Source organism: Lonchura striata, chromosome 8 (genome assembly GCF_050655825.1).
Source record: "Lonchura striata isolate lonStrDom1 chromosome 8, ASM5065582v1, whole genome shotgun sequence".
NCBI classification, from domain to species: Eukaryota; Metazoa; Chordata; class Aves; order Passeriformes; family Estrildidae; genus Lonchura; species Lonchura striata.
Genome location: NC_140710.1, coordinates 20529118 through 20550638, shown reverse-complemented (window position 1 = coordinate 20550638; position 21521 = coordinate 20529118). Strand labels below are relative to the sequence as shown.

At 37.6% G+C, this 21521-nt stretch overlaps 1 long non-coding RNA gene across 1 annotated transcript in view; it reads left to right on the top strand.

The window, feature by feature from the left end:
- The window catches only part of LOC144246768 (uncharacterized), a 271425-nt gene extending 250661 nt beyond the window's left edge, over positions 1 to 20764 (top strand). Inside the window, exons 12-13 of the long non-coding RNA XR_014956907.1 lie at positions 1192 to 1248; positions 1738 to 20764. This is a non-coding gene — a long non-coding RNA (uncharacterized LOC144246768). The remainder of the gene's footprint in view (positions 1 to 1191; positions 1249 to 1737) is intronic.
- The last annotated feature ends 757 nt before the right edge of the window (positions 20765 to 21521 follow it).

The following is a 21521-nucleotide window of genomic DNA, read 5'->3' as shown; positions in this document are numbered from 1 at the left end:
AGGACAATATCAGGCATGAGCTGTGGAATATACTGCATTTAGGTCTGCCAACACATAGGCTCTAGAGCAGATAAACCATTGGTAAAGCTCCCAACCTGGTGGCCAAATGCAGCCCCATGAGTGACAGCAGATGAACTTACAAATTCTTACAATCCTTACTCTAGACAGCAGCTAAAACCTGAGAGTCCCTAAAAGAATTTTGTGCAATATGAACCTTTTTGCATGCAAAACTTAATATATGGTTTCCTTGTTCATCCAAAATTAGTGATGAAATGTTCATTTGCTGTAACGGTGTGACTCGGGAGTCTGTCCAGATGTCCTGGTTCTGGCCAGAACATGGTTAATTTTTTTCAATTGCCATGAGATGGCATGGCTGGGACAGAGATTATTCTATACCACCTCATGGAATTGCTGGGGCAACAGAGATTTTTCTATATCAGCTCATGGGATTGCTGGGGGTGGAAGGAAAGGGATTTGCTGCCAGGGAAAAGGGGTTCCTGCCAGTAAAGAAAAGGTGGCAGCTGGAGCAGTCTGGTCTTCCTTTGTTCTCAGGGCCTTTATGTATACTTTGTTTTCCTTTCTTTTACATTTTATTATTAATATTGTGTTGTTATAATTAATTTTCTTATCTCATTGCTCTTTTCAGTAAGTCATCCATATCTCAACCTGTGATCTTTGCCTTTTTGTGCCTCCATCTGGAGCAGAGTAGGAGGGGAAGCAGTTGCCTGGCTTTAGTGTGAGAACTAAGTTGGAGAATACCATTCCTAAACCATGACACCAGATTGAACTGTCTCCTCTGAATGTCAGGGGAGACTGAGATCCTGGCTTTGGCCAGGCAAATTTCTGATGTGTTACCTTTCCAGTAAATCAAACTGTTTTGGTATCAACATCTCTTCTGGCTCCCAATCTCTCTTCTATCTCATGTCTCTCTCCATCTTACATTTTGACGTTTTAAAAATCATTAATAATTAGGGCATTTTAACTATTGCAAGTTTACCCTATTTTCATGGTTTTTTTTTCTGGGTTTAGTTATACTTTGTATCATCAACTTCCACACATGATCCTTAATGAAAAAGACAGGTCCTCAGACTTGATAAAATTATATGTAACAGTACTTAGCTCTTTTTACACAAATTGCTTTATACATTAATTTCAAGTATTTATATACATCAATAATGTTATTTGCATTAGGGTTAAGGAGAAAAGAGATTCTGAAAATTATGCAGATTGAGGAGTACTTCAGATCTGGTAAGTATAACTTGATTAGAACTCCAGGGAAGCACAACAGAGCCACTACATTTGGTTTCAGGTAAACACATACCTGAAGAGGAAAATTATTTTGGTATGTGCCTGAGACCTTTTTTTCAGAGCCAAATGCAGTCAGGCACCCAACTACTATTGTATTTCCAAAGAAATCAAGTTCCTATATCCCTTAGTCTTCTTTCACAATTCTAATCTATTTTGGGTGTATCTTTTATCTTGTCATAGGTAATATATACTGTTCAAATATGAGATGAAATGCTCAATACATTTATTATTTATTAGAAAGAAATATATAACTATTTAAATGATAAAATTGAAAAAGATCCAATCTAAGCCAAAGCCAGCCTGTCTCTTAGACCCTTGTATGGGGAAAACCATTTCAAGTTATTTATATTTTATATTTCTCTACTCAGCAGGTTTTGAGGGCTGAATATGTTGATGATTTACATGCAATAAACCTGGGCTCTTTTCCAGGATCTCCCAAAGGCCATTTTAGTGACCTTCGGCAAGTTCATGGCAAATAAATAATGGGATTGAACCTAATTTCCTTTACAAAGGAAAGCACTGTGGCTGTAAGTATAAATGTTTATATACTCATCTGAGATACTGCAGTAAAAGAGTCCTGTCGACCACAAACCAGCATTATTTATTGGAATGGCTAAGACTGAATGATGAAAATGCTAACACTATCTACTCAATCTGCATACTTGTTAGTGTGTCATAAACGCAACACTTCCCATCAAATGCACTCTTCCTGATATGAATCAAGTGTTTGTATTACAGTGCCCTGCAGTATTCATCAGTCTGACTCCCTGGCCTGAACTGCCAAATACAAAATGCTTGCTGATATTCAGGGATGTCACCACATAGTCATGTGCTTTCGGTTAGAGTAATGGGCTATCAGCAAAACATATGCAAAAAATAATTACAAACATTTAAAACTGAGTTTTGGGTATTTGTACCAGCAAGACAATTCAAGTACCTGCTTCTGCAATTAGTGGGCATGCCCTAGTTCTATACATGGAATTTGGACTTTCATGCATTGTTAGAAATGAACCAAAGTATTCATAGAGAATCCCTATGTGACACTGTTTCACTATCGGACATAGGATGGTCTGTTGCACTTGAAGATTTTATCCTTCCTTATACATAGCATGACACCTGTGTTTTCTTTATTTCTCTGTTTAAAATGCTGAACATTTTGGGTAGGCAGTCCATGCCAATACAGGAAGCTGTTATTGCTTAACAGTTTATAGATCAACAAGAAATTGCATTCAAAATCTTGGATGCTTGGATCTGTAAATCCTATTGAAGACAATAATCAATCCAGATGACAAATAAAGCTCAAGATAGGCAGTTGGCAAGTTTTAGAAAAGTCTCCTTGACACTGGAAAAAAACCCATTCTCTTGAAGAAGTCTCTCAGAAAGCAAAACTCCGTATTTCATTGGCTTAGTTACTGTCATTTTTGGTTAATTAATCCCTGTGTCAGTCCCATGCTCTCTTAAAGGGTTATGTCCAGTGCTGTACACCAAGTGTTAATCAGTGTTCTTCACCTTGTGACAAATCTCCAAAAGTGTGTTATGCGTGGGACGTGAAAAAAGTCAAGGTCTGAAATACAGAAGCAGCTGTAAACATCACACTTTCCTAGGTGTTTTGTGATGATAGGAAACCTGATATACTGTGAGATTGTTGTATAGAAGGTTACAGTATTGTGGAAGGTCTATTTATGTTTACTGCAAACACATTTAATTGGGTACACAGAAAAAAATTTGAGATGTTGAAAAAATGTGAGAATTGTTGTGCATTTTGTGTTCTAATTGAAGAAGAATGGTACCAGTGAGAACACTGCATTATTTTTGATGGAATTTCTCTTTTCTTGTATGAAATTAAAGTTCTTGTGAAGACAGAGACATTAGATTCTCCTTTGGAACTAACCTTATGTAAAATGAGAAGGGTAATCTTTTGCTCTTGGTAGAAAGCAAGGCCTCAATAAGGCATAAATAATTTTAGAATTTCCCAGTGACTGTGAACAAATTACTGATGCTCCCTGAGGCTGTTTTACTTGACTAGTAGGAAAATACTAAGTTTTCTATCTCTACTATTGCAAAATTCATCTCTTCAAAAGCTTTTCGTTATTATTATTGCAGTAAAAAGGGATTGTACCCTCTGTTAGAGGTTGTACAGCAGCAAAGAGAGAAGTAAGCAAATTAATATCTAGAAAAATATGGATAAAATTTCATTTAGATACTTTAAATCCCATGTTTTCACATTTCCTTGTATTTCTTCCCCAACTTGAACCCCAGGTATGTACAACAATGCCTTGTTGAAGCATTTTATTTAATACTTCAGGGACACAGAGAAGAGACTTTGTACCCCACAAACTGTTTATCTCCAAAGCTGACCTATAACCACACTATTGGCACCAATATTGCTGCTACCAAAAAGAATTCTAAATGCTGTAAATGCCAAAGAAGCTATGGGGCTTTTTTTAAGAGCCAGTTCTGGAGAAAAGACAAAACCATCTAAATATTTCAGTTAATTTTAATCTTTTTTTGTTTAACAGCTCCACCTTGAGAATTTCACATTATTGATGGTCAGCTTTTAAAATTTGGGGTATAATTTCCCTCTAAGTCATGTGTGCTGAAGTGTCCTTTATTTCCCACTGAGAGTTCTGGGTGATACTGGTAGAGAACCATAGGTGAACACGACCAAAAATCTATATATTTTTTACTCTTTAGTTGTTTTTAGGTGGTCTCTCTATGTATGGCTTTATGATTCATTCTTGTTTGAAAAACACCCATAGTTTCAAACTGGATTGTACTTGGTTGATCTCTGTTTTTTGTTTTTTTTTGGGGTTTTTTGGGGGTTTTTTTTGACAATACAGTTTAAAGGACTAAGCCTGGAAATGCTGACATAACTTTTGTTTCAATTTGGTACTACACAAGAAACAATTCTCTGGAATAGGATTTCCAATCTGAGAAATGGGCATTGTAACATCTGTTTTGTACAGCAGGCTACGTGGGTTAACTAATGAACTCTGAAACAATTATTACTGAGTTTTTGAATAGAAATTATTTCTGCACAATAACTGCAGAAATGCTAGAGTAACTGCAGTTTTAAATCCCAGACTGAGGATTGACAAAAAAAAAAATCCAAAAACAGAGAAGACCAGCTTAGCATTTCAAACATCCTCTGAAATTTGAGGGCACAGAATGGCCTGGAGGATGCCTGATTTTTGGAAGAAAACTGGTGATTAATTTGTAGAGCATCAAAGACCCTCTTGGTATGTATTAAAACTGGTCTTCTAAGTTTGGGAAAAAGTCAAAATAACTCAGTTCCTCTAAAATGACAAAGGAATAAAATCAAGGACATCCATAGCAGTACTTTAGTTGTTTTTATTCTTACAGTGGTGCAAACAGAAACTGTTAAGCCATTTGCAGTCTGTGCTCATGTGTGTCATTTCCCAGGAGAACAGACATCTGAAGGGTTTGATTTTAAAACACCATTTAGATGAGAATTATCTGTTGGTTTAAGGTCGTAGCTTTTGGTTTTAGTTTTCTTCTTAGGGAAAACAGAATGTAAGTGACCAGTGAAAAGGCTCTGTTATTCCTTGCAGAGAAGAGCTGCTCTGCCTAGGCTGTGGGGTTCAATAGCTTGACTGTGTTTGTTTTATTATATATATTTTTATTTAATCACTGTGGTTTTTTTAAAATCTTTTATTGGTTCTTTTCCAGACAGTACTTTGGAGCTGCTTATTAGCTCTATCCCTGTAATCCTAGATTTTTGCTGTTAAAAAAGAAATTTAACTTTAAGACTTGCGGGAATGCATGTTGGCTACAACTGTGTTATCTGTACAGCTGGCTATATGATCCTGTATCCTAGTGGAGAATTGCAAGTTGAGAAAGGTGGATTAGGAGAGCTGCTGGACAGCAAGTGCTGTTCACAGCATGCAGAGTGAGCATTTTATTTCAAATGCAGTTCTGATGGCAACTGGGTGCGTCTGATGTCAGGACAACATACAGGAAAATCAGCATACAGCAGACACTGGGTATCTGTCTGGTGGATGGGATGGGGTAATCTGCAGAATTTTTTAATTTACTGTTAATTTTTCTATTGCTGAACTGAGAGTCTGCCATAAATATTCTCTATTCAGTTTGCATTTTAGTTCAGATTGCAAGTAAAAATAATCCCATTACCTTTTAATTTAATGAAGAAGGAACTAACTGTTAAAAATTGTAGTGGCACACTGAATAGATAAATTCCACTGGGAAAGAGGAAGAATTACTCCCTCAGGGTCTTTGTCATGGGAAGCCTTTAAAAGGAAAATGTGTGTAAGACAAAAGTAGATTGGAGTGATTTTGAAGGTGGCTTTGCCAAGTGCTAATGAAAGGCTATGGCTGGAATCTTTTCAAAGGATGTGGAGAAGCAAACTCATGTTTTTTTGGTGTTAGTCTTCATACTGTGGTGCTGATTAACCAGGGTCACCTGAGTAGGACAACCAGGAGCAGCTCTCACCTCATGAAGGGTCCATCTTCACCAGCACTTTTTAACTCTGCATGAATTTGAGCCCTCTTTGGCTCAGTGCTAAACGTAAATGTGCTGGCACCAAACCCAACACCACAACTCAGTGGGGCAGGAAGCGTTGCTGCGTTGAGAGCTTTGAAGTGAACAAGTAAGAGCCAGAGCTACCACTCAACATACAAAATTCAGACAGAGTTGACTGTTCTAAAACATTGAGCTGATCTTTGAACATTTTCAGCACAAAGAGTTAGTTAAGTAAGTTGGTTAAGCAACACATTTTTTTATTGAGGCTTTTTCGATTCTCCCAATTAAAAGGCAACTCTTGAATGGGCTAAGATCTCCTGCTAAGGAGGTTTAAGTTGTGCTGCTGTGCAGTAATGCCTGTGACTATAGAAACTGCTGAGAAAACTGGGTATTACCAGCAGGATAGGGGCTGGTATAGGACAAATCTATCTTCACTGACTTTTTGTTTATCATGGATACACTGCCATTGGTACCTGAGTTAGCTGCTTTAAAACTGCCTCAGGTGTGTCAGTGGCATTGCAGTTTCTGCAAAGTTTTGGTCTAGCCTGGAAGTGAATAAAAAAGGGATCCTGTATGGTAGAGAAGTGTTGGTTCCAAAGCTGCAAATGTTCTCCTTCCCTCCTCATGTTACCTCTGATATTACTGGTTTAATATGGAGAAATGCTTTTATTGTAAAGCACCCTAGGACACTCTTAAGCTAAGGTCTTTCCTGTGGGATATTAGATGCTGCATTAGATATTGGAGAATATTCTTGATGGAAGAGTACTGTTTTGATACTTTATTCCCCATGATTCTATTATTGCACCAAATCTGACCATAAACGTTCTGGGAGAAATGTACTGTAAATATTTGTATTTATTAATGCAAATCAAAATCACACAGCTAAATCCCCATGTACTGGACTAAATATTTACACTTCTGTGTAGATTTTAAGTGTATTTAAGGACAGAACAACCATTCTCCAGGTTCATAAACAGTAAAAGATTCCATTCAAGAATTATGGATATTTTCATATTATTGAGTAAGAGAGTTTGAAATTAATATAAAATATAAGAGCGGGTTCTAAAATGTAAATATTGTGTGTCTTGAAATATTTTAGTGAACATAATATAATGCTGTTAATTTCTTGGCTATCAATTAGTTTAGCAAACCTCTAGGAAGCCCCTTAGTACCATGCATTAAAAACCATTCAGCTTCCTGGAATAGCCCCTGCTTAAAGAGTTAGCAGTCTAGTGAGCCCAAATAGACAACAATGTAGGCTATCAAATGGACTTACATGAAGTAAAGTTTTTGGCAAAGGTAGAGCTGATTAGGTTAACTAGAAGTGTGCTTATTCTTCCTTGGTCCCCATCATAATACACAGCCCCAGCCAGCCACACTTTGCCTGAGGCTGCTCAGAGCTTCCAGTTTAGACCATAGGAAATTGCTTGGGAGAAGAGTCACAGTGACAGGGTTACATGGCTCCTAGCTTTACTCTGACTCTAATTCTGGCTTCCAAAATGGTGCAGGAGGGTCCACACCTTTCATCATGTCCATGTGTCTGTCCTTTATGAAAAGGTGTGAGGAGCAGTGTCTGCACCAGCCCAGGGCTGCAGCCTGAACCATAAGCACATCAGCAGGGACAGCTTAGGCTCCCTGTGCCCCACAGAGCAGAGAGGGACCTGATCATCTGCCAGGAGCTGGGCCACCAGCTACCCCACCCCAGCAGGTCACTCTGCACTCCAAAGGAGGGCTTCCAATATAGATACAGCCTGTACAGGAATTTTTTTCCCTTTGGTGCTATTTTCAATGTGACAGTGGGAAAACCTCATCAAACTTTCCCCAGAGTGAGACTTTAATTCCCTCTGTCATGGTCTATCCTACCTGCTCGTGACGGGCCAAATCAGTGCTATTGTGTTTAAAGATAAATGGCAGAGCTTTGCATACACCTGTGCTAGCAAATGTGTCTGCTGCAGCTTTAGAAAAAGTGACATAAGGACAAGTAATGACAAGACTGGAGTAGATGAAATGTTGAATACCTTGCTGAGCTACAGCTCACTAAGGCCAAAATCCTGTCTGTGATTTACTAAGCCAGGAAAATAACTTATAGTTTAGACTTGTTTTTCTCTTCTTCTTGAGACCCAGGAAGGCTAATACTTTTATAATAACTGTTTATAGAATGTCTGACTTCATGATCCTGACCTAAGCACTGAACAGGAGACCACTACAGGAAATTTATGCCTCAAACCAGCATAGTATCTCCAACTATTATTGAATTGTAGTACTGCAATATAGCTCATAATAAAGCTTGTAACAGTGGTGAGTTCTTTGCAGCTCTTTCTCTTTAAAATCTCCTGATACACTTTTAAATCAATTTCTAACAGGGAAACATTTTTTTTTTCCCAGGGCAGTAAATAAAACAGTAGTGGAGAGAAAACTCTTCTCCTGCCCCACTGTGCCTGAGCAATCCAAGAATTTCAATAGATCAGGACTCCCTCTCTTCCCCTTTGAGGGAAAGGATGGCTGGGGATATAATCAGTGTCCTTGTCCACCACACAAATCCTTCTCTGGGCTAGATGACCCAGACTTGGAGTGCACACAAATATTTATAACTCTCAGAAGTGCCTTTACAATCCATCCTGCCATGGTTAATAGAGCTCTATTTTGTGCCATTGGATGAAGTTTTTGTCAGTTAAAACATACACAGAAAATATTATATAATTAACAAATATTTAATTTTATAGTTATATGGGATTTTTTCCTTTAATAGCAAACTGGTAGCTGGCTTAAATCAAACCAGTAATGAGAAAACCTGGGAATAGAAAGAAATTCAGATTTATCTTCAATTTCTGTGTTTTGGTACTATCTTTTAAATAAGCAACAGTTTAATATCTGTTCTCTGTATCTGAAGCAACACATAAAAAGGAAAAATAACAAAAACCTCATATGCCACCTGTACATCTGCAATACCATTGAGCTAGTTTGTTAATAATGAGAGTAGCTTGAAAGGTTTGGAGAGGTAAATTGCATTGCTAGGTAAGTGAAAAGTGATGGGTTCTATTTTTATGACCTGACTTGCTCTGAATCAAGGAAAACCTCTGATCTGTTTTAACAAGATAGACTACAGATTTAATCTAAATAAGCTACATTTCTTATTTGTATGAGGTTCTCTCTCTGTAAGAAATTTAAAGGCCATATATCTCCTTTATTATTATGTAGCAGTTGCTTACCAGGATCGTAATTTTTTTCTAATGCTAAAGAAGAAAAATGAAGAAATTGAAGCTAGTCATGTTTATTAAAGGGAAGAGGTTGCTCAGTGCAGATTAAACTTTTAGAGGATTTTGATGTTGCCTTTTAAGAGCATGCACAGACAATAATTCTGAACCTTACAGTTCAGTTAGGACTGATAGGTAGAGAGCATATTTGACCTCCAGTGCAGTATCCTAAAAATTAAGTTGCTGCCAAACTTTGCAAAATCCCATTGCAAATCATGAAGCTGTTAAGCTTTCTTATTATCGATTTATTATTCACATTTGAAAAATGCCCCTGTCTCAAAAATGGATGAATTACTTTCCTAAAACTATTTTTAAAATTACATTCAGAGGGAGAATTTAATCTCAAATATTTAAAGTGTAGTATAATGAGAGCAACTGCAAGATAGTTACATTGAGAAGTGCTTTCTTATATTAACTGTGAGTATTTCTGTGGGCTCTATCTATATTGAAAATGACATAAATAAAAAAGTAAATGCCATTCTCTTTTTTCTTTTTTGTTACTTTTAAAATGCTTCTTCAAATAGGATTAATTTGTTTCCATAAGAAAACTGGGCTATCTTACTGGTGATTGAATGGATAAATATCTGTTTCAAAAGATTAATTTTACCCTGGGACTTCGGTGAAGACTGGCTCGTGGTGCTCTGCAGTAGTATAGTATATTTCACAGCTGTGGGCTTTGATGGAGCGCAGCCTGCCCTCTGCTCCAGAGAATGCCTCTCAGGGGAATGTTCCCCATAGTACTTTAGATGATAACCACTTGCAGAAAGTGTAATGGATGACAAAAGCAACCACAAGGTAGTTTGACCCATGACAGTTTGAAGGCTTTAAAATTAGTGACCTTACTCTAAACTTACAGTTGATTTTTTATTTTTACTCCTCTATGTGGAAAATGGAATACAGGTGTGCTGTGATCACTACCAGAAAGGCTTGCAGCAGGATGCCCTGGAGATTGTGTGTAGGCAGTTTCTTGTACAAAGTGTTTTGGTGAAGACAGAAATGTAGATCACTGCCGTGGAGCTGTTGCCACGTGAGCGATCACGTGCTGGAGAACTGGTTCTGGTTTTGGTTGCTTATAAAGTTTCCCTGTTACCATCTGGACAGCCAAGGGTGACAAGTGTGAAGTGATCCCCTGCACTTTTGTGCATGAAGCTGGCTTTAAGCTTGCTGACCTAGGCCAAGTTGTGCTGTCAATGACAGTCAGCCTCTGCTGAGCCTCTCCTGTGCTGCCAATGCCACCTCAACAAGCAGCTCTGACAAATCTGCTGTGCTGTCTCTGTTCCAGACACAGAAATGACTGCAGGTTTCACATCTTTCGGATTTCCCTCTGTGCACAACCTGTAGGCAGAATTATTTGAGATACATCTACTTTGTAGCAGTCTTGAGAAATTTTGCTGACCTAGAGATAAAATATACTTACCTGTTTTTATATGAAGATGCCATTGGAAAACTAGCATTTCACTCATGCATAAATTTGTTATTAAAAATGTAGAGAAGTTGGACTTTGTGATGTAGACAGATATCTGCCCATCTCAACTGGATGTATGAAATTTATTGTTTTCTGATTTTAGAGTGCCAACCTCAAGAGCCAAGGGTTACCAAGAAGACAATATTAATGAAGTTTATCCGTTTCTCCAAATCTTTCCTGCAATACCCTCTACTGGCATTGTATAGCTCTTTATAGTATGACAGATGTAATTCATTTGGGGCTGCACCACTCAGAATTAATGAGGTTATTCTAAATTTCGGCTGATAAAATGTTTATATCACCTCATGCTGGTATGTGCCTTTGTTGTATAGAGTGCAGAGAGGTAGATGTATATATACTTATTCAGCTTATTTATCTTTAAACTTGCAGTGCATAAAGCTTAAGATTTAGTATTTTAATAGTTCAATAGTCCTAAAATGTCCATAACTATAAAGGTAAATGGTCTATGAAATGATATACTTAGCATCTGTAAAGGAATAATGTGTTTAGAGACCCAATGAAATAAATCTGTCAACATATGAACTACTTTAGAGAATAGGATTTCCATGAAGTTATTTTCTTCTACATAATGTTAGGAAAGCTGATTCAGTTAGACAAAAAGAGATTAGAGAGACAAGGATATGTGTATCCTTTGGCTACACTCTATACATATAGGAGACCCCCATGTGTATAGGTGGTAGCCAAATAAGCATTTAATTACTTGAATTAAATAAAGACAGTGAAAAAAAATTCATTTGGTCAAGGCAGCAAATATTTGGTGTAATCGAAATTACAACAAAATACACGGAGCAATGAAAATAATTTGAGATTTCTGAGTGTCTAAATATGGAAGAAGTATAAATGTTTCTTTGAAAGTGAAAAAAAGTCCAAGTAAGTTTCCACAATTAAGTTATTTCATTTCCTTTTGTGCTAGCTTTTATTGCTAAGCTCAATTTTCTTTCAAAGCATTTAAAATGCAGGAATTGGAGGGGAAAGTGACATGTTTATACTTATGCCATCCGAGTATTTTGCTAGTAATTGCAAAAGTGGCAGTATCTAAAATATCAGTGTGAAAGAAAGCCTTACAGTAATTGGAATAGTAATGTAGCAAACAGCAGCAAGACTAAAGTACATATGTATAATATATACAGCAAGTCAGCCAGCTCTTAAACATACACACATCACTTCTGCCTGAGATAGTCTCTGAAAAGCAAAGTTTTTTTGAAATTGGGGAGATGGTCTAGAAAGGTAACCTGTAGTTCTGCTCTGGTTTTAAAATTTCCTCTGACAACATTAATTGAGCACCTTTCAAGGCAGGGCAGACTATGCAGGTAACTATCTTAATCCTGAGGGGTCACTCCTGTGTCAGTTGCTTCCATTGTTGGGAACACTAAGCTCTAAGTTTACAAGAATTTCAGCAAAATAATTCAACACTAGGAAATTCTATTGCACTAAATATTATTCTTGTACATAATGCTTAATGTCTTTGAAAAAAAACCCAAGTAGATGATATAGAGGATTACATTATTTGAATCAGAGTAATTGACCTCCTGTGTGTTTATTTTTATTTAGGCCAGTCAGTGCACATTCTCTTCTTTCAGGATATTTCAGAATTAAATATCAGATCCAGTTCAATAGTATATGCAATTCCAAATATGAACATAGCCTCAGAGAGTGAGAATAGAGGGAAAGGTCAGATGATATCATCAGTTGCTAAGAACAGCAGGCTGAGGAGAAGGGAATATTTCTTGGACAGGAGCCAGAAATTTGCACTGTGGTGAAAAATTTTTCAAGTTCTAAGTATGGTATTTCCATTTGGTAAGGACCTTTGAGGATTGCCATCCCACTTTCAGGGATTAAAAGCAACAGCAGCCTCAAGAATCTGGTTTGCCCATGTTTTTAGTTGTTAGAAATGCTGGTTTTAGGCATCAAAGCAATGAGACCTATAAAGACACGATCAAATGGTTAATTAAGACATGTGTTTGCTCTCGTCCTTCATTTAGAGAATGAAAACACTCTGATGGGATATATTCTTGAATGGTGTGGCTATTATTATGTTATCTGCAATTATGTCATAAGATTTGATATTTCAAGTCTAGTCAGGTACCTTTCAGGGTTTTTCAGTACAAAAGCAGTTTAGCCCTCAATGTATCTAACAAAGTGAATTCATTGAGATGATATGTTGAAGATTAAAGAACTAAGTCTTGCAATTATTGCAGTCATAAAACATGCTAGGTAATAAACTGAGAAACATTTTATAGAATGATTTAGCACTTTTGGTAGTCAGTGGGAAGAAACAAATGAGATTGGTCCTAATGGATTTTCCTTGGAAATCAAGGAAGTCAATGTGAGTTAGGAAATCAGTGTGAACAAGGCACACCACACTTAAACCCCTTATTGTGTCTGTAATGCAATGCAGATGCTTTGTGAGCGTTTCTGAGGTAGCACTGCAGAGTGTGAGCTGTGTGTGAGCACTTCCCAGTGCCTGAGCAGAGCAGGGGGATGAGCTGCCAGGTCCCGTGCCAGTTGTGCCAAGGGAAGCAGGGCACTGCAGGACGTGGCTCTGCGAGGGGTCTGCACTCGAGCTCTGTGGGCAGAGCAGCTGGGGCATCACCACACAGCTCTCCAGCCTGCAGTGACAGGTATTCCCATGCTTTCCAAGCTTTATGCAAACTTCCAAAGAGTAAAAATTCTATATATTCTCCACAGTGTTTATTCATGTCACACAGTATCTTTCAGTACTCTCACTTCCATTCCTATTGGCCGATCTTTTAAAAATTGTAACCTACTCAATTGCCAACTTTCATTATAATCCCAAATTTATAAATAAAAGAAAATGACTGCTTAAAAAAATAATCAAAGCACTTGGCTGACTATAGAGATGTGTTATTACAGATCTCTTTGTTTGCTGTGGAATTGCTTGTCTCTTCTTTCCAAACGCTAGTCTAATTTTCATAATAATGATTTTAGCTTTGCCTTCCTTTTTTAAAATAGCATTAAATTAAAAAATGAGTATGTTCCAGCGGTCAAATCTGTTGGTGGCAAAACATACGTAAATCTTAATGGGTGTATAACCTTGTTAAAGGCTGAGTGAAAACTAAATTATATCCTCACAAAGAGAAAAATAGTGCAGCTTGTTCCTGGCATAAATAGGGGGAGGGGAAAGGGAAGAAGTGAGCTATAAACAAATCTGTGCAATGGAGTCAGGCTTGGTGTCCAGCTGGAAAACTGTCCTGTGTACAGAAATGTCTGTGGGAATAGTGTCTGATAGAAGTGAGTGATTGGCACAAGAGAGGCTGCTCTGGAAACCCTTGGAAAAGGAGTTTTTTCTATAGTCTGTGCTTCTCTGTATCCTTGGCAGAGGAAATAAATCAATGCACACTTCCCAAAGTGTATGACCATGGTTTTTCTAAATGGAAATGCAGCTTTGAATACCCCTGTGCACAGGAGGGAGAAATTTTCTCCTGCTAGTGAGCCACACACAGTTAAAAGATTTGGAATTTGGTGTGCAGAAACCTGATTCTCAGGTGCTGGAAGATGAACTCCCACTGCAACAATGTAGATTTATATAAGGTGCCAACAAGTACTGAACTTCATCAGCAATAGAAAACAGTAATTGATATTTAAAAAAAATACAATTATAAATAATCATAGTAATTTCAGATTCCTATCTGTAGTTAATGCAAGTACATAAAAGAGCACTGAGCTAAAAATATTTCTTTCCCAGAAACTTCAAAATGAGCTTAGCTGTGATGAGATTGGTCACTATTTTCAATGGAAAAGATAAATAATTAGGAGAAAATTTTAAATTAATATTTTAAAATTAACCATCCTGTCTTTACAGAAAAGAAATGTTAAAAATTAAGTATTGTGGACACAAAAACAAGTAGCCTTAACTTTTAAATATGAAATCAAAGTTGACTGATTTACAAATGAATTCTAGATATGGATTTTCTTTTCAATGACTCATCTGCTGTTTGGGGGTTTAGATGGTCACTAGTGGTGAAAACCTGAATAGCTCATATGCATCTGGCCCTTGGGGAGGATGCTGGGTGCCAGTTTCCATCCCAGCAGTGAATGGTGCCCAGGCAGTGCTCCGGGCTGGGCAGCACTGCTTTGGGCATTCTGTAACCACAGCTCCAGCTGTGCCCTGGAACCCCCCATGCACCACCTCACCCTGCTCCCAGGGAGGGTTTCATGGGCAGGATACAGGGTAATTAATTATTGCAACACAGAGGGAAACTTCCCAAGTAATGTTTGGGTTTTTTTGGTTTGTGGTTTGTTTTTTTTTTGGCAGACTATTTGCAAACATCCAGAAACTCAGTGTTTAAAGTGACAGTCCAGCATCCAAGGAAATAATCAGTGTAATCATTGCTATGGCAACAATTTCTTCCAGATCAGTGGATAAAGTGCTTGTTTCAAACTTGTGTCTATAACTTGTAAGTAGACTTTATTTATTCTCTGTTTTATTTCCTCCTCGATATTCTCAATCACCACAATGAAGCTTCTAAAGAGCACTTGTAAAGACCACAGCACAACAATTGGTGAAGCAAGTGGGTTCAACAATCTGTATATTGACACAATGAATTCAATAGAAAACTAATTAATAATAATAAAAATAATAATATGATAGCACTTTGCCCTCTATGGCTTCTTTCATCAAAGAAACTCAAAGAGCTTTGCAAATATTAATTAAGCCTCAGAACACCCTGATAACTATCTCTCTCTTCTCATCTTCTCCGTGTAACTAATATTAATTTCTGGATTACAATGAATCAGAACTACAAATCAAGAAAGACTGGAAGGTAAAAAATCCCCCCAGTACTGTTTTAAGGTTACCCACAGAATCAAAGCCTGCATGGGTGAAACCAACTGCTGCACCTGATGCTCTGCAGAATAATCTGTGCACCTCATTTGTGGAAGGTGTTTCTTTGGTCTACAGTGTGTGCAGACATCCAATCAGATTTTTTAAAATCAACATATAATCCTTTCCTAATCAGTTAAATGTATTGATTGTTCTTACTACTACATTTACAGTGTAACACAGATTTAGACAAAGTGATTTTTTTTCTTATTTTAAGAAAGTATTCCCCAAAGCTTAATAAAGAGTTCATATATTCTAGTGTGCAGAAGGCTGGTCTAGGATCTTGTGATCTAATCCTATTTGCAAATGGCTTGAATTGTAGCTTTGGAAAAATATTTTAATCTCATTACTTCAATTTCCTGCTTTGGACAAGAGATAAATGATATTTGTTTATATTCAGGGGTTTTAGAAGGATTATTTAAATGTAGTTTTAAAGACAGTGTGGCTCAGTGCTCTGTCTCATAACAGGAACAAGGCAATTATCTGTTTATTGAGGCATTTATTTGTTACTTCCTAATTTTATGAGTTTGGCCTGGTTGATCTGGGCCATTCTACAGAGAACAAGGTTTTGGTGAGATTTTTTTCTACAGCCTTATCATCAGTTTCCACTTCCTGATCTCACTTTATTCACCTATTAAAATGCAATAATCTTAATTATTTTCCAGTGCAAAGTCAAATCTTGTCCAGCTTTTAGCAGGTGCACAGTGTCATTCCCAAACGCTGTTTTCTTTGGTTCTTGGAGTATGACTTCTTATTTCCTATTGTACCTCACAATCCCTTTGTGCTTTTGGGCCCCACAGCATTTTTCAGTTGAATAACTGCAGCACCTGGTCGTCCCTACTGGCTTTTCATATGCAAGAGTGAGTTGGTATCATCTCTGAGTCTGATCTGCTGAAAGGAAGAATGTCTAAATTCAAATTATTCACAGAAAACTGTTTCTTCTGGTTTGTGCTGTTATTTCAGACAGCCAAGTGATTTCTGCTCAAGTAAAGACAGCAGTGTGGTGCTGCTGAAAAGCTTCATGTGCTTGCTCAGGGCTCTGTGAAAGTCACTGGCTCGGCAAAGGGGCTCTGCAGCATCACTCACATTCCTTCTCATCTTCTGACTTTTACACAGAATTTCATTTGCAGACTGAGCTTGAAGATCTTCAAGTAAAGCTCTCTTGGACAGGGATGCAAGTGTGAGAGAGGTGAAGAGAGGTGAAGTGACCTTTAGGTAGCCTATTTCTCTGACAAATCCTTCTCACCCGCTGGAAAGCTGCAGGTTCTGACGCAGTTGTTTGCAGCAGCTCTTGTCGAGGAGTCGTGGTGTAAAGATGTTTGTCCAGGTTCTCTTGAGGACAATTTTAGAGAAACGTGGTATTGCTTAATTCTAATGAGCTTTATGCAAATATTTGATTAGTCACCGCAGAATAAAATTGTAGACGGTCTTTTTAAACTCAGGAAAACATTTGAAGATATTTTCCAACCTGTTCACAAGCCCAGAAAGGAGAGACTGTTCAGATGCCCTTCCAGTGCCTGAGTGTTTGCTTTTAGCCTCCTAAAATTTCTAACTTCTGAGGAAAGTGAGGAGTCTGACTCTGAAAAATGCAGTTTAATAAGTCCTGTACTAGTGAATGCCCAAGGTGCTTGGGAGTAACTGTCTCTGTTTCACCCAGGGCACTCTAAACAGTGTCCTGACAATATCTCTCTTTCCAGTAATCCTTTGAGACATTTGGCTCCCTGACACTGCTCTGAGCTGTACAGAAACTGGTTGTTTAGAGAACATGGTCTAAATAGAACTTTTGGATATAATTCTTTGTGTTATGCTAACAAGGGGGTGGTCTAAGGAAAAATATGAACTGAAATCTATTCTGGTTATTACCAAGGACAAAAAAATGGCAGATAAAAGCAGTTAGAATTGATTTTTAAAGTATTAAGATTATGTAGGTAAATGTTTTGTGTTTCATTAGGTCCACAAATTAGCAATAATTATCTTTTCAGATGGAAATTTGTATTTGCTGAGATGACTAATTTGTATAAAATTAGGTACCTTTGTAATTCTCTCCAAGTTTGTGGCCCAGATGTGTGATGCTAGGAATTTAAGCATATGTGCATACATTTTAAATTTTATTTCCCAAAAAGTGTGAAGCAAATAGTTCCAACAATTGTGCACTGCTACATTAGTTCAAAGAGTGATTTACAATTGCATTCACTCAGAACTTGCATACTTCTTTGTAAACTTGTAAATCAAAAATCTTGTATGAGGACTGCATTTTCTTGAAACAATTCTTAAAATTTGGAAAATTTTTAAAGAATCTTTTACATTCCAAGGATAAGGTAAAGAAAAAATTTCTTCATCAATTTATTTTACTGTTAAAAAAATCCTAGTTAGCTGTTGCAGACTGTTACCTCTTAGACAGAAATCAATGTTATAACACAAACACCATGTCAGAAATGGCATATTTAGCAGCCGAGTATGAATATAATATCCAGTTAGTATCCTAGAGTAGTCCTCTATTTCCTATAATTTTGTTGATCCTATAAGCTAACATAATATTTATTTATAGCATATATATAAAATTTCCTGGTTTGATTAAAGCACCTTAGCAGAGCCACCTTTCAGCAGTTCCTTCAGGTTTCATCACTGTGCTATTACTGTGGATTAATTAGCCTTTCCCAACAGAATGGTGGTGTTAGAATATGAATGAAGTCCTGCAGCGATCTCTTTCAAGTGTGGGATCACTGGGTTAATCTCTACATGAAACAGTTTGGTTACTGAATGGAAGATCTGCCATGTGGGCTAAAGCTGGCAAAGTCAATATATTTTAAGAGATTTAGTAAGACATACTCTTCAGAAGTAGCTTCACAAGAACTGTGTGGTCTGCAATAATTTAATAAATTGGAATTACTTTTATATTCAATTGGAGTGCAGTTTTAGTTTCCATCCTTTCCATTTGCTGTATAACAAAGACCTAAAGTAATTGAGTGTAATCCTGGGCTGTCACCTTGGGAGCAGGCAGAGTAGGGAGGGTGCTGCTTCAAGCTGTCCTGATGTATTCCAGCTACTACAGAAACATTAATGGACCCCAGGTTATTAGCCTGTGGCTTCATTATCTTTTCTCTGGCAGAGAACAGCAACCTGACACTGGGGCTATACACAGTGCCCACACAGGGATCTGAATTTGGCATCAGTAGGGCCCGGTCAACTGGAGGAGCAGCCCTAAATCCCCTCCCTGCCACTGTTTGAGTTTGCAGTCAAGGCTACACACTTGGCTTCCTGTCTGCTCACTGTCATGCTTGTCATCCTTGCTTACTGTTAATATTTTGTACATCCTTCAAAATGTTAGTAACTGAATTCTTCCAACAAATGCCATGTGCTCTAATATTCTCACCTGAGTGATTTTACCCTGCTGACTGTCCCAGACTGGCAAAAGGGTTTGCACCTCTGTGCAGGGCACCTGAGAAGTAGCATCAAGGGGAAAAGCACTTCAATTGTATGTGTATTTTCCTCAGGGAGAGCTAAACTGCAGCTGGATGTGTGACTTGTGGCTGGAATGAAAGCAAAAGGAATGTGATCCTTGCATCAGAAAGGATGTGTGCATTTCTTGGTGGACAAGTATTCTCAGTGGGAGGTTGCTAAATATTTCTTAGAACAATCATTTTTGTGTTTATTTTTTTGTTAAGTGGTCATTGTCCTACCCAGGTGTACACCCTTCTTTGCCAGAAGGTCAAAACTCTATAGGGATTATTTCATTTCAAGTAAATATTCTTTGCTCTTACATTTGTCCACTGTTAAATCATAGTTCAACAGCAGTGACTGAAGTGGGTCATACTTGTTTTGCCTGACTTCCAGGCAAATTTAACTAAATGGAGTCAAACATCTAACTCAAATATTAATTGGTTTACCTTCCACTTTGGGCTGTGAGAGAAACATGAGAGAGAAAAGGAGAAAACTGTGAAAAACATGAAAAAGTAAAGAGGGTGAAGGAGGAGACTTTAGTACCTGCCTGCCTATCCTTGCATAGGTACACAGGCTGAGGGCAATCACTAACTATCAGTTCAGTAGCCTAGTGAGTAATTTGTGGCAGAAATTGTGTTTCGGTCCTTTCAGTAGATGACATTTACTATTCAAGACATCAAAAGTCCTTTTTATTTTTTTTTTTCTTTAACCTTAATGCATACTAAAAAGAAACACTAGCTGGAAGAGAAAAGTTGCCAGTTAGTAATAAATCTTGCTGTGGTTTCTAGCATCAAATTTTCATCTGCCCATGTCCTGCTTGCCATCTCGCCTCTCCTTTCTTTGCATCCACTTTCATTTGCAGGAGGGGAAGGATGAAGGTTTCTAATGGTGAATTAGATGTGTTCCTTCTCCTGTAGTGGACAAAAGTGAGCAGAAATTCAAGCCTTCAGTCCTGCAGCTGCAAGAGGACATCTTTGCACATCCTTGTACTCAAAAACCTCAGGGAGTCTTGGAAATGAGGCCTCTGCCCTGCTCCCTTCTGATAAAGCAGGGAAAAGCAAGAGGGCAGCCTGAGCTTTGGGAAGTGTCTGTGAGGATAGGGCTACACTTAAAAGGCTGACAGGGTATGTGTAGCCAACATGCACAGTTGCTACAGTTTTTACAGCTACAGGGTAACAAAGATACCAAAAATATCCTGAGATATTTTTTTCTGAGAATTGGCTTGTGTTAGAACTAATTTCAGTACACCTGAAGCATTTGCATATTTTTTTTTGTTTTATTGTCACTGAATGATTTCAGTAAATCTTCTGTTAAATATTTGTTTTCCTTTTATGTTTTTCTCTAGCACAGAATAAAAACTGTTTACAGGAAGAAGTAGTCTCCTTACTTAATATGCAATGTAATTTAGTGCTTAGAGTACCTAATCTGTGATTGTGTATACACAGCTAAATATGTACTTCTCAATAGGGTTTAACCTTCTATGAGCATATGCTGTAAATCTACAGTGTTTGCATAATGTTTATCCAACTTGGTAGAATTCTAAGTTTTAGTGATATAGAAAACTTAATGTGTTTTTTAACGTGGTAGGTGTGGAGGGGACCCTGAGATCAGCTGGAGAGATCTTTGTCTTGGTTCCTGAGGATGCTTTGAAGTGCAGCTAAGCAGGGGTGGCACTTCTGCTTTGTGGTGCTACTGCCAGTTCTGCTGCTGCTCCTGCACCATCTCTAAACAATGTATTTTGAAAACTGACAGATCTCTTTTAAGTAGAGTTTTAGCCCTTCTGGATATTGTGAAATAGTAGTGGCATGAGATGATGCTTTTTATATTTTGTCTTCAGTTTCTTGATTATTGTACTGAAAGCAGTCAGCAGATTTTAAATTTGAGCTGATGGATGAAACTGTACATCAGAAGAGACACAGCACACGTGACAGCTTTGCAATAGGTTTGTTCATCTTCCTATGCTAAATGACTGAACATCAGCCAGTAGTGAAATGGCACTACAGGTCTAGGTCTAGTGAGCTGGCAAAGAGATATTCCCTGAGATACTAGGAGATGGGAGGTTTGTGGTAGGAATTATTGTACTATTAATCTGCAAATGTTATAACAATAGTTCTAGTGTCTCTTCTTTGGGGACTTAAATAGAAGGGTTTAATTGTTGTATTTTAATTCATTCCATGCCTCAGCCTAACCTACAGGATTTGGAGAGAATAAGAATGGATGTTTCAAGTTTTATTATCTTCTTCTACATTGGCAGGTATCCTATAATGGAATTTTTTTTTCCAGTTGTCAGCAGCATCAAACCTAAACTTGATTTTTAATATTTTCATTGGATGAAAATGCAATCGACAGGAAGAAAATATTGTCTGAAGGAAAGTTAAAAATTACTTCTGGAAAAAAAATTTAATGCTGTAAGCAGAAGGAAAAACAGCAAAACTCTTGTAGGAATACTTGTTAAGGATAGTACTATGAGAGTAAAAGAAAATTATTAAAAAATTAATCTACAGACATGGAATTTCCATGTACTGACTTCACACAAAGAAAGAAGAAAAACTTTGTAACTTTCACCTCCCTTGGTGAAGCAACTTCATCATTTGTTATCATTTTTGATCTTTAGAACTTTATTTTTAACATTTTGTCCAAAGCGCCTTAAGGACCATGAACAGGGCTGCCTTATCTATGACGTTTCCT